General features: G+C 48.4%; 1 long non-coding RNA gene and 1 pseudogene across 1 annotated transcript; both read right to left on the reverse strand.

Moving 5' to 3' along the window:
- Positions 1 to 390: 390 nt before the first annotated feature.
- Positions 391 to 1,088, reverse strand: LOC136619816 (uncharacterized). Its single transcript, XR_010791048.1, has 3 exons — positions 1,023 to 1,088; positions 760 to 935; positions 391 to 556 (listed from the first exon to the last, which is right to left on the reverse strand). It is a non-coding gene; the product is annotated as an uncharacterized lncRNA (long non-coding RNA).
- A 6,570-nt stretch (positions 1,089 to 7,658) lies between these two features.
- On the reverse strand, positions 7,659 to 12,219 carry LOC136620164 (myosin-9 pseudogene; annotated as a pseudogene).
- Positions 12,220 to 13,173: the final 954 nt, after the last annotated feature.

Consider the following 13,173-nt stretch of genomic DNA (forward strand, 5'->3'; position numbering starts at 1 on the left):
TTATTGCACTGTCCCTGCTTTTCTTCACTCCTACTTTAATAGATAAAGACATTGTATTTGGACAATTGGTATGTTTCTCCGAAGGTTTGTTCAGTTAGTGCAAATTAGGTGCAGTATTGTGATGGAACCTGTACGTTTGCTAAAAAAAGGAATGAAATACTCAAATCTAATGTAATGTCTCTTTTAGCCAATAAGACGAATTTAACACAGCAAGTGTGTGTGTAAGTGGGTGAGCATAAATGTATGCATGCATGCATGCATGCATGCATGCATGCATACATACATACATACATGCATACATACATACATGTATACGTACATACATGCTTGTACATATGAGCAGATGCAAGCAATGAAATATTTGGCAGATGCAGCAGCTTACTTCGCCAAGTGACGTCAGGTGGTGTCCTAGCGAAGCGAAATTCCTCTCCAGAAGAGTCGTCCTCTCCAAAAGGCGGTGGGCAAATGTGAGATCAGCACCTAAAACGCCAATCTCCGGTTCCGTACGTTGTACAAAACGCAGCCAAATGTCAGGTTCGTCTCCACACGAGTCGTCCTGTGGAAAACGGAGAGCATATCACCACATGCAAGCAAAAACCTGCAAATATGCACATATCAGGTGATGCAGGAGAAAACCTGCAAATATGCGCCAAATATGCACATATGAGCATATGCAAGCGAAAACCTGCAAATATGCGCCCAATATGCGCATATGAGCAGATGCATGCGATGAAAATTTTGGCAGATGCAGTAGCTTACCTCCCTGAGTGATGTCAGATGGTGTCCGAGCGAAGCAAAATTCTTCTCGAAACGCGTCCAAACGTCAGGATCCTCTCCACACGTAATTTTGCAATAAGGCGCACAAATCTCGGGTGGCGTCTCCACACGTAGCGCACAAATCTCGGGTGGCGCGTCTCCACACGTAGCGCACAAATCTGCAAAAAAAAGTCAGGTGGCATCGCGCAAATCTCAGGTGACGTACTCACCACACGTAGCGCACAAATCTCAGGTGACGTACTCACCACACGTAGCGCACAAATCTCGGGTGGCGTCTCCACACGTAGTGCACAAATCTGCAAAAAAAGTCAGGTCGCGTCAGATGGCGTCACGCAAATCTCAGGTGACATACTCACCACACGTAGCGCACAAATCTCGGGTGGCGTCTCCACACGTAGCGCACAAATCTGCAAAAAAAGTCAGGTCGCGTCAGATGGCATCGCGCAAATCTCAGGTGACATACTCACCACACGTAGCGCACAAATCTCGGATGTCGTCTCCACACGTAGCACACAAATCTGCAAAAAAAAGTCAGGTCGCGTCAGATGGCATCGCACAAATCTCAGGTCGCGTCAGATGGCGTCGCGCAAATCTCAGGTCGCGTATTCTCCACACGTAGCGCCCAGCGCACAAATCTCAGGTGACCGCGTCTACACACGTAGCACACAGCGCACTAATCTCAGGTGACCGTGTCTACACACGTAGCGCACTAATCTCAGGTGGCCGCGTCCCCACACATAGCGCACAGCGCGCAAATCTCAGGTAACCGCGTCTACACACGTAGCGCACAGCGCACTAATCTCAGGTGACCGCATCTACACACGTAGCGCACAGCGCACTAATCTCAGGTGACCGCGTCTACACGTGTAGCGCACAGCGCACAAATCTCAGGTGGGTACTCACCACACGTAGCGCACAGCGCGCAAATCTCAGGTGACCGCGTCTCCACACGTAGCGCACTAATCTCAGGTGGCCGCGTTTCCACACGTAGCGCACTAATCTCAGGTGGCCGCGTCTCCACACGTAGCGCACAGCGCACAAATCTCAGGTGGGTACTCACCACACATAGCGCACAAATCTTACTCTCCCATCTTGTAAATTGGGAAAAAGACGTCCAACCATCAGCTTCCTCTGTAGATGAATAGTGGTCAGAATCCGCGGGCAAATTCACGTGACGTGCGGGCACAGTTCATCGTGGACGGTAATGCGCGGGCACGCCGCTGAGTCACGTGGTGCCGATTCCAGCCAGCTGATTGGCTGCATCGGCCACGCCAGAGAAATCCGGCTGAATGGGGTAATATGCAGCCGCCGCATATTAGGCCGCCTGCAGACGGGCGGGTCGGATCCGGCGGCGCCTGCAGGGAGGAGCGCGTACTCACCCGCTCCTGGCGGCATATTTGCACTAACTGCTTAGATTAAGCAGCGCTGCTGATTAGAGCCACCTGATTGGCTCTTCGGCACCACGTGACTGCACAGCGTGCACGCGCATTGCCTTCAGCAGCCGTGCACTACACACTACAGTTAAGCAGACGTGCACTACACACTACACTTAAGCAGTACAGGGTTAGGTTTAGGGTTAGGGTTAGCTAAACCTAACCCTAAACCCCAACCCTAACCCTAAACCTAACCCTAAACACTAACCCTCAAACTAACCCTACACCTAAACCCTAAGCCTAACCCTAAACCTAAGCCCGTGTTGCTTAAGTGTAGTGTGTAGCGCACGTCTGCTTAACTGTAGTGTGTAGTGCACGGCTGCTGAAGGCAATGCGCATGCACGCTGTGTAGTCACGTGGTGCCGAAGAGCCAATCAGGTGGCTCTAATCAGCAGCGCTGCTTAACCTAAGCAGTTAGTGCAAATATGCCTCCCGGCGGCCCCGACTCTTTCATGTGCCGGCGCATGCGCAGACCGGAGCCAGCGGCCGGGTAAGTGACGTTTCTGTGCGGGGCTCTGTGAGCCCCGCACAGCAATAGGACATGCCGCGGTTTGTGCGCGGCCAAACGGCGGCCGTCTGCATAGGAGTGCGTATTGTAATGCACTCTTAGGCCGGCTTCACACGAGCGTGACGGGCTCCGCCGCGGAATATTCCGCACCAAAGCCCGTCACGGCGCCTCCCAGAGACCCCATACTTACCAGCGGAAGATAGCATGAAGACGCTTCCCCGCCCACCGCCGCCGCGTCATGTGGCACGCCCACCGCGTCACATGACGCGGCCGGCCGTGTCACGTGACGCGCCGGCGGTAGGCGGGGAAGCGTTTTCACGCTATCTTCCGCTGTGTTACAGCGGGAGATAGCGTGAACGGACGGCTTCCATTGACTGCAATGGAAGCTGTCAGCGCGTACACCCGCGGCAAATAGAGCATGCCGCAGGTGAGGACGGGAGATTTCACGGTGCGGAATTCCGTGGTGGAATTCCGCATCGTGAGCATTGTGCTATTAGGTTCAATAGAACCTAATAGCAGCGGGCAACGCAGCGGACTTTTGCCGCGAATTACGCGGCGTAAATCCGTTCGTGGGAAGGAGGCCTTATGCAGGCTTTCAGTGGCGGAAATCCCGCCCGTGTGCAGGCGGCCTTAGGCCGCGGGATTTCCGCCACTGAAAGCCTGCATAGGAGTGCAGTACAATACGCACTCCTATGCAGACGGCCGCGCGAAATGTCGCGCGGCAAACAAACCGCGGCATGGCCTATTTCTGTGCGGGGCTCACAGAGCCTTGCACAGAAACGTCACTCACCCGTCCGCCGGCTCCGGTCTGCGCATGCGCCGGCAGCCGACACATAAAGAGCCGAAGCCGCGGGCGCGGGTGAGTACGCGCTCCTCCCTGCAGGCGCTCGGGTCTGGTCCCGGGGTGAGAATTCTTGCCGCCGGATCCGATCCGCCCGTCTGCAGGCTGCCTTACTCTGAATATGCGTAGCGGCCGCCGGCTGCAGTCACATGGTATATGTCAGCAGCTAGCCCCGTCCCATAGCGGCATTGATGGAACTTGTGCCTGTAAATTACATGGGTTTCAGTGCTTGTCCTATTTTGGTTGATTCCTCGGGAAGAATTGAGCATTATGTCTTATAGGATCTTTAAAGAAAACATGCATTACAATGTGATGTGCCATGTGATTATTGTGCGCGCGATACACTATTGAAAGCACGTACAGTTTCTTTACATTACGTTTTGTAAGCAAAAAATGCATTAGGCCCCCTGCACACGGGTGAAAGTTCTGTGGGAACTTTCCCCGCAGAATTTCCGCCCCTGCCCGCCTGCATAGGATTGCATTACAAAACGCAATCCTATGCAGACGGCCGCAATTTGGCCGCATGACAATACACACGGAAAACAAATCGTGGCAAGTTCTATTTCTGTGCGGGTCTTGCAGAGGCCCGCACAGAAATGTCACTCCCGGCGCCCCCGCTCTGCGCATGTGTCGGCTGGGCGGCAGCTGGCACATTACAGAGCCGTGGGAGAAGGTGAGAGCCACACTGGTCCCTACAGGGGCACGGGTTGGGTCCTGATGTGAGATTTCTCGCTGGGGATCCCAAATGGCCGTCTGCAGGCGGCCTTAAGCTCACACCCAGAATCGGAAGTCTAAGGCCTCCTTCCAACGGACGGATTTCTGCCGCGTAATCCGCGTGAACCTAATAGCTCAGTGCTCACGGTGCGGAATTCCACACCATGAAATATCCCGTTCTCACCCGCGGCATGTTCTATGCCGCTGGTGCACGCGCGGCTGGCTTCCATTGCAGTCAATGGAAGCCGTCCGTTCAGGCTATCTTCCGCTGTAGCACAGCGGAAGATAGCGTGAAATCTCCTACCGCCGCCGCGTCATGTGACGCTGTGGGCATGTCTTGTGACGTGGCCAGCGTGTCACATGACGCTGCGGCGCGTCTCGCCGAAGCGTCATGCGGGACCCAGACACCGGATCTGCTGGTAAGTATGGGGTCTCTGGGGGGCGCCGTGACGGGCTTCGCCACGGAATATTCCGTGGCGAAGCCCGTCACGGCCGTGTAGAGCCGGCCTAAGGCCTCATGTCCACGGGGAAAATCAGATCCGCTGCGGATTTGTAACGCGGATTTGGGCTACGGATGCAGTGCGGATCCATTGTAATTGTCTTTTATTTTTCATGCGGGAGATCAATTGAGCTATGTGCTCCATGAGCTCCCGCTCGCGTGATCCGCATTAAAATGGAGCATGTCCATTTTTTTTCATGCTCCAGAAATTTTTTAATTACCATCCGCAGGTATTTATCTACCCGCGGGTGGTCAATGCATTCCTATGTCCTCATGTCCACGGGCAAAAGATGAATTAAAATCCGCAGCGGATTTTAACTCTTCTCCCGCCCGCGGATCCGCATCCCATAGGGATGCATTGACCACCCGCGGGTAGATAAATACAGTGATTTTTTTTTTTAAATGGAGCATGAAAAAATCTGGACCATGCTCCATTTAGGTCTCCATTTAGGAGACCTAAAATAAAAATATACTCACCTGCTCCGGATCTTCCCTTCACCGCGGCTTCATCTTCTCTCCGTCGCGGCCGGATCTTTTTTCTTCGGGCCGGCGCATGCGCGTGGCACGCAACGCCGTGCCCTGCGCATCCGCCGGGCCGAAGAAAGAAGATTCGGCCACGACGGAGAGAAGATGAAGCCGCCGCGAAGGGAAGATCCGGAGCGTGCAAGAGGTGAGTTTATTCTTATTTTAAGCGCTCATGTCCGCGGGTCAGGAGGGACCCGCTACGGATTCTACATGGAGAATCCGTAGCGGGCCTGATTTTCCCCGTGGACATGAGGCCTAAGGCCTCATGTCCACTTACAAATTGGGATTTAAAATCCGCTGCATTTTTCCTGCGCGGGGATCCGCGCCCCATAGGGATGCATTAGACACCCGCAGGTAGTTAAATACCTGCAGATGTCATTTTTCCCTGCAGACGCGGATCCCCGTGCAGGAAAAAATCCGGACATGCTCCATTTGGTGCGGGTCTCCCGTGCGGACGGCTCCCGCAGGCTTCTATTGAAGCCTAAGGAAGCCGTCCGGATCCGCGGACCGAAGAAAGAAGATCCGGCATGGGAAGAAGGGAAGACACGCACAGCCCGCAGCAGGTAAGTATAATTCTGATTTCAGCGCTCATGTCCGCGGGGCAGGAGGGACCTGCTGCGGATTCTCCATGGAGAATCCGTAGCGGGCCTGATTTTCCCAGTGGACATGAGGTCTAAGGGCTCCCACACACTTGCGTTTTTTTAACGCGGTTGTCAATGGGACTTTCTAATGTTAAAAACGCAACTTGTGTTTTTGGTGCATTGCGTTTTTAACATTAGAAAGTCCCATTGACAATCGCGATAAAAAAAGGCAAGTGTGTGGGAGCCCTAAGGCCACATTCACACGAGTGTACATGTATCTGCACTAGAGATGAGCGAGCGTACTCAGAAAAGCACTACTCGCTCGAGTAATTTGCTTTACCCGAGTATCGCTGTGCTCGTCCCTGAAGATTCGGGTGCCGGCACGGAGCGGGGAGCTGCAGGGGAGAGCGGGGAGGAACGGAGGTAAGATCTTTCTCTCCCTCTCTCCCGCCCGCTCTCCCCTGCTCCCCGCTGCGACTCACCTGTCAGCCGCAGCGGCACCCGAATCTTCAGACCCGAGCACAGCGATACTCGGATAAAGCAAATTACTCGAGCGAGTAGTGCTTTTCCGAGTACGCTTGCTCATCTCTAATCTGCACGCATTTTTGAATGGGTATTGCATATTTGTTCGGGCCTCAGCATATTTCACTGTACCACAAATGCACAGGAAACTAAAGCATGCTTCGTATTTTTTTGCACATATCAAATATGCACATGTGAACCACTAATTAAAATGAATGGGTACTATTTGCTGCATGTTGCGCATGTGTTTTTACAGTTTTTTTTTTTGCATCCGCAAGTCGTACACAACCACACACTCAAAAAAACCTGCACTGAAATGGCAATGATTTGAAGATGTGTTCTTTTCCTGCGCAGAAAAGTGGAGCATGCTGCTTTTGCATGACAGAATTGTGCTAAATATGTGCATGTGAACAACCCATTGAAATCAATGGGTTCATTTTTTTGCATATATCAGGCGCAAATACGTTTGGATGAAATCAACCTCAGGCCTTCAACAGACAAGAGTGTTATGCAATACAATAGAAAAAATTGTGTGCAGTGAACTAGTGTATTTTGCCCTTGTGCCTGCGCAACCATTCGTTCACACGGCCAGGGGAATCACCGAACACTGATTGAAATGGCTCATTAGCCTAACGCAGTGTTGGTGATCAAGGGTATGCGCTGAGTTTACACAATAGTATTAAAATAAAACTGTGCCAAATACGCAACCTGTGTACTGCACATTGATCTGCATTCTAAGTGCATGTATGCTGATTTTGTGGGGGTTTTGCACATATTTGTACTGCATATTTTATGTGCGCAAAAAAACACAATGTCCACTTCCTGTTTTCCTTTTCTCTATCTGTCTTCTTAGTAACCTGCATAAAAATCACAGCAAATACTCATGTACATTTTACGCTACATTCACACAGACGAACATGATATTGGGCCAAGAAACCCAGGCTGATATCGTGCTTGACATCATATGTTCCACCCACGGATGTGAGGCGTCTTTCATGCAAAAACATCTCATCATTTCTGTGAAATTCCAATCCCCCGGCACATTATTTACGTACATCGGAGAATTGGCAAGTGATTCCCATTGATTTTTTTTTCCAAACATCTTTTTTATTTTACATTTTTTTGCAAATATTTTCCATTACAATTTAAAAAACAGAAAGAGATCATCTTAATAAAATAATACAGAAACAAATCATCTTGAAAAGATACAATGATATATCAAACATATTGATCTCCTGTACCACTTTCCTGCCAAAGTTTACTCAATATTTTCAATCCTCCCATTATTTTTGTATAAATCTGTGAGTTTCAAATTAAACAAAAATAAGCATAATAAAATGTAAAAGAGAAGGAAATAACCAGAAGGGGGTACTTTCAATATTTCTGTCCCCCTCTCCTCTCCTCCTTCCGTCTCCGTCCAGACCCTATCCTATGCCTCATGTTCCGTTGCGGTCCGTCCCGTTATCCTGCCTTCTGCTGATGTTCAGTCTTCTCAAAGAGTCTCTAGCCTCCTGTATTACAGTGGTTCCCCGAAAATAAGACAGGGTCTTATATTACTTTTTGTTCAAAAAGGTTTAATCTTTTTACATATATCGCTGCCTGGACACTATTTAAATTGACTTTTTTAATTACCTGTTAGCATGGCTTAATTTTGGAGTAGGGCTTATATTTCAAGCATCCTCAAAAAGCCTGAAAAGTCATTTTGCATCCTCAAAAATTCTGGAAAATCATGCTATGTCTTATTTTCAGGGTATGTCTTATTTTCAGGGAAACAGGGTAGGTACCATGTTGTATACTGAAAGGGCATCACTATCTTACTAATTTCTTGGTCAGTGTAGTGTGACTGGAGGAAAATCTGCCAATTTTTGAAAAATGTTTTTGCTGCCTTCTCTTTGTGTCTATCTGTCTCCACTCGTTCCATGCTTAATAGGAATTAAAGTTGCGTTAGCAGCTCTGTTATTCCTGGGGTTGTTTGCAGAAGCCAATGCTTGAGCAAAAGTCTTTTCGCTACTAGAAGAACTATGTGGATGAATCTAGGGAATTTTAGAGGAGTAGATCTGTCTGGCACTGTTCTCTCGTCATCATGGAATATTACAGTTTGTATCTCCCTGGGTATTACCGTACTATTCTCCATTGATCTTGTATATACCTTATAATTTTCTTCCAGAAATCCTGCACCCGAGCACAACTCCATATGCCATTCCCATTGATTTCAATGGGAAGCATCACATTGCACTCGAGTGCACATCACATGGTATGCGATGTCTTTGAGTGTTCCATAGAAAACAATGGTCAATGCGTTCCGAGCGACACAAAAAAAACAGGCCATGCTGAGATTTTTTTTTACCTTGCAGCATTGCCCATGTATATGACTCAATTCAAAATGGAGGTTATATTTGCGCAAATTTAATGCTCATTTGAATGTAGCCTTAGACTTGAATGGGCAGCTTACACATAAAATGCCCCAAAATAAGACATGTTCTATTTTTTTTATGCCATGCGTAAATATGCACGTTTCAAGACACACAGAGCTCTATGGGATATATGCTCAGCATATTACACGCGTAATGCTCTGCCACAATACTCTCATGTGAGCGCGGCCTTTTACATACATGTGTGTGTCTTGGAAAGCTTTATTGATATAGGGACAGGTCCTAGGTGGCCAATCTCCTCTTCAACTTTTTTCAGGACAGCTGGAACAAACATCACGGACGACCCAACATTTTCACGAACATATGTCCCACCCACTGTTAGAGACCAAACTCTATATCACACACTCCATAAAATCGCAAGAAGAGACGAAGAGGGTGGAGCGATGTCTGCTAAGAATATCATATAAGGTGATATAATATCATGTAAGGTGCTGCCATTCTGATATATATTACGGGGAGCAGTAATGCAACTTTCAGAAGGTTAAACACCGTGGACCCTAGCCACAACCCAACAGACCCAAAAGATTATTAAATCAAGGCAATTAACCTGACTCTTCATTATTTAATAAAATGGCCAATAACACATTTTGGGGACGCAGCCCCTTCCTCAGAAAATATCTGGATTATGTGGATTTAAACAAATTAAAAATTACACTATATTGAATGAATGGAGTATTTCCATAGAATACCGTGTTTCCCTGAAAATAAGACACTGTCTAATAATACTTACCGAGCAGCCGGCGTTCAGGTCCCTCGCGATGGCCTGTGGCACTGTTGCAGGCTGCCGTGTCCTCCTTCATGCCAACAGTGCAGGTCTTCCTGGAAGCGGGGCTTGAATAACCCGCTTCCAGCAAGCTAATGCTCTGATTGGTTAATCGAGCGCCGTGTCAGCCAATGAAAGCTGTCACTGGATTAACCAAACACAGCCATTCAATGATGTCATTTAATAAATGGCTATGATTGGTTAATTAAGCCCGGACGCTCAGTGCCACGTTAGCCAATTGAAAGCAATGGGTGAACTCCGCAATCCTCTACCACGGCTTGTAGCAAGGGGGGTACTCTTGCCTCGGGATCACTGACCTCTCATACCAGAAATGGCGCCCCACAAGGGTAAACACGGCTCAGGACTAGCGTATCTCTTTGTCTGGCTCCTGCCAGCATTTATTCCACAGCACAGCATATCACATCACATCATGTCCATAAACACCCCAACTTGGGTGGGAGTCCAGGGGCATCATCCCTGTCGGACTCTTTGCCTTTTCAGGCCACCAGCCTGCACCACCTTCCTATGCTGCGCTGGCCCTCTCTCAGATGTTGAGGCTAGGAGCGTCACCCTGTCAACCTCTGGCCTTCTTGGTCTGCACCAGACCCTGGGCTAGCAGCCCTCCCAGCTCCACTGAGCTGTCTCTCTGGCTCTCTCAGCCAAACACTCTCCCAGGAGTCCTGTCTCTAGCCCTCTACAGGCCCCCCTGTGCACTGCACCGCTACACCCCCCCCCCCTTTGATATAGGCCGTAGGCCGTATCACCTTTTCTTCTTGGCCCTCCCGGGTCAAAGCTCCAGGCTCGGGGGTCTCTTTCTAGTTTTCCTTGTCTGACAAGTTCTCTCTTCTTGTCTTCACTCGGCTCAACACAACCTTGCCGATCTCTGTCAGACCGTGCTCTCACAGCTTGCAAGTTGACTCCCAAGTGCAACTTCGTATCCTCTGTGGCTTGTAACTTATCGTCAGGTTTCTCTACCTGAACCTTCAATTCTTCTACTTGCTGTCCCAAGCTTTAGTAGACTTTTCTAGTTCATGTACCGTCTTTTCACCATCACCCTTGGAGCTAACCAAGTCCTCCATTTCAGTGTGGAACGGCTTAGGGTCTCTTGCCCTAACTTGCACTTTCTGAAGCTCAACTTCCATGTGGAATACTTCCGATCGTACATCACTCATCTGTTCAACTGCTGCAAGTGCCATTTCTTCAGTCTGCCCTTCAGTAGCGGCATGTGCACTTATTTCCATCTGTGGGCCTTCTACCACAGAGACACTTCCATTCATTTGCACAACTTCCTTATCCAGGACAGGAGTAATTTCTGAGGCCTTTTCCCCAGTCTCTGCTACCTTCGTGGCCTTCTCTGCTATAGCAGTTTCACCTTCTGCCTTCTCTTTGGTGACTTGAACTTCAGAGGATTGCTCCACTCCCATCTGTAGCTCAGCTCTCACTTTCTCAATACCTTTCACAATTTTTATCTCTTTTTTAGAATTCAACAGGGTCTTCTTTTTTTTCACTTGTCTGAACTGGGCTCTAGGCCTCTCTAGTCTCTGAACCTTCTTTTCAGCAATATGACCCTTTGACTCCCAGAGCTTCACCTTTGCACTTAACTTCTTAGCGGACCTTTGCAATACCACTTTTTCTTCTAACACCACCTTCAGCGTGCGCGTCAAGGTTAGCGCTTCAGTCCCTTTCATACAGACCTTTTCTTCAGCATGTTCACATTCAGTGACATATCTTGCAGACCTGATTTTCTCCTGTGTAAGCTGCTGTTCACATATTTGCTGCGTCTTTCTTAGTTTGGACACAAGCTCCTTTTGGAGACCAAGCTTCACAGAAGCACCTTCTGTCTCTTGCTGAAGATGTACTTTAACCTTCTCAAGCTTATCACAGGCAGCTATCTTCTCTTCATACTTCTGCCTTGTAGCTCCTAGCTCCTCTTGTATTTCTCTTTTCTGCTCTTCCACAGAATCCAAGCACACAGCACTCTTCTCCAGTCTATACTTTAGGTCAGACACCTCAGCCTGAAGTGCTGCAATCTGTATTGACAGGTTTCTCTTAGCTTTTGCATCTTCTTCTAACTGCTTGAGGAACACATTTTTCAGGTCTGCACTGAGACCAAGCCTCTGCTGCGTTTCTTCTTGCAGTAACTTCTGGAACTCTTCACTCTGAGCTTCCAGCTTCACCTGCAGTCTATTCACCTGCTCAGACAACGCTGTCTGCATACTGTCACTTTCAGTGACTTTTACTTGTAGCTCTTGGAGCTGCATTTCCACTGTATTTCTCTTGCACTCATATGCACACTTGTCTTCCAACAACCCCTTCACCTTTTGGGTCAGCTCAAGACACTCACTTTTCCATGTTTCTTTCACTTTTTCAATTTGCTTCAACTGCTTGGACAGTTTCCCCACAGCTACAGCATGACTCCGTTCAAGCTCCTGGATTTGGGCTCCATGTACTTCAGCTTTCTCCTCCAAGCTCATCTGTAGCTGGGACACCAGTCTCTCATGCAGCGCTTCCTGGTTTTCCTTGTCACCCAGTAAGTCTTTCAAGATCTCTGCTTGCTTCTCTGCCTGACTGCAAGCAGCTTTCTCTAGTTCCAGCTTTTCCTTAAGCTGACTTAGCTGGCACTCCAAGTCACCATTTTTCTTTGCTAACAGCATTTTCAACTCTGCAACTTGCTTCTGCAAACCTGTAGTTTGATTACGTGCATCTGTAGATGCCCTTTCTAACTCAACACGTCATCTCCAACTCTTGGGTTTTCATTTGCAGTTTCTTACAGTCCTGTTCATACTGCACAGACTGTACCTCCAGACATACTCTGCGTTCAGCCTCATCTCTGGCTACATCTCTGAGGTCTTTCATCTCTTCATGGGCTGTTGAAAGCTATCCCTCATACTTCTTTTTCTCACTTCTCATTTCTTCTAAGCTCTGTTCACACTGAACATTCTTCTGTTCCAGCAACACCCGGTGATCAGCTTCTTCCTTAGCCAATCTCTCAGGATGCTCATTCTCCTTTAAGAGAGCTGCACTCTTTGCTTTCAGCTGCTCAACTTCTTGAAGAATACTTTCCTTTTCTTTTAGGAATTTATCTGTCTGCTCCTCTGTTAACAGCCTTTGCCTCTTGGCCTCTTCTCCAAACAGACACAAGATAGTCCTTTCTTTCTAGAGGTCCGTTGAATCGAGAAAGCACGGTCTTCCCCCTCCCTTACTTCCCCCCCCCCCCCTGTTTTCCCCTCGGTTAGGTGTTCTTCCTTTTTCATTTTCTTTACCTTTCTTTTTTATGAAAATTTAGTATAATCTGCTATAATTATAATAACACCTGCAGAGAAGTGATCTGGTCATGTATTGACTGAAAAAACTCTGGCAGATCAATATTGTGAAACACTGCTCTGTATTAATTGAAAATGTTTAATAAAAATTGATTGAAACTAAAATGTGCGTGCAGTGGACTGATCCCCAAGTAGGGACTGGCTGAGCAATGTTCTCTTGCTTTCCTCCTGGTGACATTTGCATTGTGACTGTCACAAACTGAAACACATATAGAGCGAACTTTACAAAAAACACAGACTTTTTTTTCTGTCGGA

The sequence above is a fragment of the Eleutherodactylus coqui genome, chromosome 3 (genome assembly GCF_035609145.1).
Source record: "Eleutherodactylus coqui strain aEleCoq1 chromosome 3, aEleCoq1.hap1, whole genome shotgun sequence".
Classification (NCBI taxonomy): Eukaryota; Metazoa; Chordata; class Amphibia; order Anura; family Eleutherodactylidae; genus Eleutherodactylus; species Eleutherodactylus coqui.